The sequence below is a fragment of the Salvelinus sp. IW2-2015 genome, unplaced genomic scaffold (genome assembly GCF_002910315.2).
Source record: "Salvelinus sp. IW2-2015 unplaced genomic scaffold, ASM291031v2 Un_scaffold2318, whole genome shotgun sequence".
Classification (NCBI taxonomy): Eukaryota; Metazoa; Chordata; class Actinopteri; order Salmoniformes; family Salmonidae; genus Salvelinus; species Salvelinus sp. IW2-2015.
Window position 1 is genome coordinate 33,728 of NW_019943644.1, and position 4,633 is coordinate 38,360.

At 42.2% G+C, this 4,633-nt stretch overlaps 1 protein-coding gene and 1 long non-coding RNA gene across 4 annotated transcripts in view; both read right to left on the reverse strand.

The window, feature by feature from the left end:
- The window catches only part of LOC112073606 (cell adhesion molecule CEACAM6-like), a 53,948-nt gene that overhangs the window by 21,679 nt on the left and 27,636 nt on the right, over positions 1-4,633 (reverse strand). The gene's annotated exons all lie outside the window — the stretch shown is intronic.
- LOC112073608 (uncharacterized) lies at positions 233-3,584 on the reverse strand. The gene is made up of 4 exons (XR_002894577.2): positions 3,357-3,584; positions 3,018-3,165; positions 1,829-1,977; positions 233-1,670 (listed from the first exon to the last, which is right to left on the reverse strand). It is a non-coding gene; the product is annotated as an uncharacterized lncRNA (long non-coding RNA).

Consider the following 4,633-nt stretch of genomic DNA (forward strand, 5'->3'; position numbering starts at 1 on the left):
TTCACTCTTGCATCAAGCTGGACGTGAAAGTTCCAGAACCCAAATGACATGGGAGATCTTTGTTCCAGTGTCTAAGATAAGCTCTCCCTACTGACAATCTCAACATTAATCGCAGCTTCCAGGATTCATATGTTCCTATTAGTCGATGAGATCTACAAGAATAGAAGGAAGAACATGTCAAAAATGTAATAGAATACAACCAGATCTTCTCTTCTTTTTTTGTTTTTATGATGTGTTGCTGCTGAATTACAGCAAAACCCCATAGTTAGGTTGTGAGCTAGCTAGTTAGCTAACATTTAGCTATCAACATTAGCTAGCTAGAAACAACAGACAACAGTGAGCTGTCATTATYCCAAGGCCAAGGCAAGCTGCTCTGAGTTTCCAGTGTGTTCTTGTTTGAAAGAGATGTGTTCAGCTCACTGATCTTCAGAACAACGGACCCAAAGTGAACCCTGACATGCATATAACTAAGTCTGTCTGTCTGTCTGGGATTATTGTGTCCTGTAGTGTCTGAGTGGTGTTTTTTTGTTGAAAATGACAATGAATAATCTTTCATGTAATTGTTTATTGCTGCTTCGTTATTGTTATTTTATTGTGATCTTTTTTGTAGCATTTTTATAATAATTGTTTTCATTATTTTCTTACATAAAAACAACTGCATTGTTAGTTAAGGGCTTGTCATTAACCATTTTACAGTAAGGTCTACGCATGTTATACTTGGAGCATGTGACTAATACGATTTGATTTGTGTGTTTAGGTGCTGGACATTGCTCCCTCTGACACTGGGTTTCTGAACATCTAAAAGTCTGAGCCGTTTGGGGGGGTTCTACTAGCTGACATGTGGAATTGTTTTAAGGTGGTCATACCATGGATCATCTAGCTATTTTATTTTGAATTATAGTACCCATTTAGGTAAAAAAGGAGAATGACTAATGTTTGTGAGAGCAGGCAGGTGACTGCAATAAAATCTGCCTGGAACATGCCCCATATTCAACTGTAATTCAATTCAAAAATAGCATTTATTTATCCCCTGTTGGGGAAATTACTAGGCACCCTACGGCATCAGGCTGCCAGTGAGTCTCACAGCGACATCACAAGGGGTCACACATTCAGGTCACATGTCCAGTCACATGACCATACATACATACATACACACACAGTAAAACACATGATAACAACAGATGTCAGCCCCCTTAGTGTCTACAACATGGTCATCACACAGGAGGTTCACTGGGCAAAGATCCCTTCAAGGTTCTAATGATGATGTAATTTCCATGTTTCACAGCTCAGGCTGAGGGAGAGAGGGAAGGAAATCAGAGGTGCACTCCTCTTCACTTTGATTGACACTTCACACACTCATTATATATGTCCAGTGTTCTGTCTGGGATCTGTGGTCTGTGCCAGAGGACTACAAACGGGGTGACACCCCCCCCAAGCATCCTGTTCCCTTTTAAAGTAGGGACACAGTCCCTCATCCTCTTCCTTAATCTTCATCATTCTCCTCCCTCTCTACTATCCAGTCACTGCGGGGTGGACAGGGTTGACATGGTTTCCTGTCTCTTCCTCTCTGATTAGGCTTGTGGTTGAAGCGACACTTGTCACCATAGAAACAGCCGGTGGTCCACCAGAAGAAACACTCATCACCATTGATGGGAGCCATCCTCCTGGTCCTGGGAGAGACAAACAGTATGAAAACACAAACACTTGCACCTGTGCTCCTGCTTCCTCTTTCCATCATTTTGTACATTTCAAAAGTTTATATGAGTTGATTGATAACACTTTAGAATAACTCATAATGATGTTTTGAATGACAGATGGATGTCCTTACCCTGTGGAGGCGTACTGGGAGGCTGAGGAGGTGTTGAGGCCTATAGGGTTGGTCCTCTGGGCAGAGGTAGTGGTTCTCTATCTAGCTGTCTGGGTACCTGATCATCAGCCTGGTTCTCTCCAGCTCCACCCCCTGGACAGGAGGACAAACTGCAGGCACAGTCCAAATACATACAATTTAATCAATAGCATAGTCCCAAAAGTACAATGAAACCAATAACATTATATTGGGTTTTATTACCGGCTTGTTTTTCATTTCCCGACAAAAAGGAGTTGAATCGTTGTACTTTTCTCTCTGTGTTGGATAATGATGATACTATTTATGTGCAAGACTCAAGCTCTKCACTGAAGGCTCTTGACTCTGTGTATCATGCAGAGACGTCTAACTCACCATTGTGATCTCTACAGTGCTGTCAGGTGGACATCAGTAGCAACACGCAGGCTCAAACCCTGGTACATTCTTATTCAGAAGACCATTTAATAAGGAAAACTGACATGTTATATATCCTCTCTTCTAGCAGGAAATGAGAACACATACAAACTCACATCTCAATCTTGTTTTTATGCTAACACTACCGAAAATTAGAACCAAACATGGAAAAAAGTCATTTCATTATTCAGCCCCTTGATCTTGGAATGTCCTCCATTGGAGGAGTTCAAAGGTTAAATAGATGAACAGGTTATTGAGACATGTAGCTGTTTCTAGTTATCAGTCCATGTCACTAGTTTGNAATGTCCTCCATTGGAGGAGTTCAAAGGTTAAATAGATGAACAGGTTATTGAGACATGTAGCTGTTTCTAGTTATCAGTCCATGTCACTAGTTTGATTTGCCTTTTTTATTAAGCCCCTGTTCCCACAGGAGACCTTTTGCATCTTGCCAGGGCACCATTGTAAATAAGAATTTGTTCTTAATTGACTTGCCTGGTTAAATAAAGATTAAATAAAGATGATCCTAAAAGTGCAATGGAACCAATAACATTGTCCCAAAAGTACAATATAACCAATAGCATAGTCCTAAGCGTACAATGGAACCAATAGTATAGTCCCACATGTACAATGGAACCAATGGCATAGTCCCAAATTACATTGGAACCAATGGCATAGTCCAAAAGTACAATTGAACCAATAGCAGCATCACAAAAGTACAAACTCCTCAAGTTTAAGCCAAAAAATTGAAAACACATCTCACATAGTTAAATGCATATGACAGACAGCATTATGTTTCATCCCACCACTCAGATGGAGCCTCTTTCAGGTGCGAGCCATGTTGGGATTCTTGAAGTTGACAAAGGCACATCATTTCTCTTGTAGAACTCTGAAACTCTCTCTCCCCACACCTACAGTACATAACCTCGAATTAGAATGTAGAACTCTGATTCTCTCTATCTCCCCTCATCTACAGTACAGAATGTAGGAGAGGAAGGGAGGAAGTTGACCACAGTCAAAATACAAGGAATATAGGACAGCCTATAGAACCTAAAACTGTAGGAATGTATACTGTGGAATAACCAGAATTAAACATACTCACCCACATGAGTCCAGAGGGGAGGAGATGTCCACCACTGGAGTCCATAGAGGAGGAGAGGTTCACCACTGGAGTGCCGAGGGGAGGAGAGGCCTACCACTGGAGTCCTGAGGGGAGGAGAGGTCCACCACTGGAGTCCTGAGGGGAGGAGAGGTCCACCACTGGAGTCCTGAGGAGAGGTCCACCACTGGAATCCTGTGGGGAGGAGAGGTCCACCACTGGAGTCCTGAGGGGAGGATTTATTTCCCGTGGCCACCAGTGTAAACTGCAAACTGCTTGCTGACTGTACAACTGTACTGCATGATTGTAGCGTGTTTACTAACGCATTAGTTCTAGTAGCTATGTTGACAATACGTTAGCTAATATGGTAACAATGATGTAGCTGTGTGTAGCGTTAGCATCATGATATGAAGGTTGGCTTGGAAAGGTTTTTTCTCCTGCTCACAGACAGCTGATGTGTTGTGCACTGAAGTCCACAAGTGAAGGGAAATGTAGAGGAGTATAATGCAGAGCATGTAGAAGGAATCCTACAATGGGCAATGTGATCATGCTGTTTGTATGTGTCGCTTTGAAAGTGAACTGTGTTTGAATGTGATCAGAGGTGTATTCATTCAACCGATTCTGTTGAAATGTTTTTTAAATGAAAGCAAACGAGATGAATGGGGATAACATACCTGAATTGTCCAAGAGAAACTCTTGTTTGGAACTGTTGGACTAATGATTACTCCTTATCAGCTAGATTGCAGCCAGAGTGTCAAGGCAGTACTGAATGTGTCACTGTCTGTCACCTTGATTACTCAATGTTTCTCTGGACCCTGCACCTACCTGTAACCTTCCATTCATAGCAGTTGTAACAACCTCATGATGGATATGGAACATTAGAGTATCATGACATGTGTAGTAGTTAAAATATCCATGTTACATTGAGCTGGTGAATGGAATATGAATACAGTCATCCAAACTGCGTAGAAAAATAAGGCCATCTCATAAAAAATGTGCTCCCTCACCTTAAAGTGTTTTCTGTCTGTCTGGTGTTGTTCTGTCTGTCTGTCTGTCTGTCTGTGCTGTCTGTCTGTCTGTCTGTCTGTCTGTCTGTCTTGTTCTGCTTGTCTGTCTGTCTTGTCTGTCTGTCTGTCTGTCTGTCTGTCTGGTCTGTCTGTACTGTCTGGCTGTCTGTCTGTCTGTCTGTTGTCTGTCTGTCTGTTCTGTCTGTCATGGTCTGTCTGTCAGGATCCAGGGTAGGCCTCTTCCTCCCCTATGGACTCCAGTGGTGGACCTTC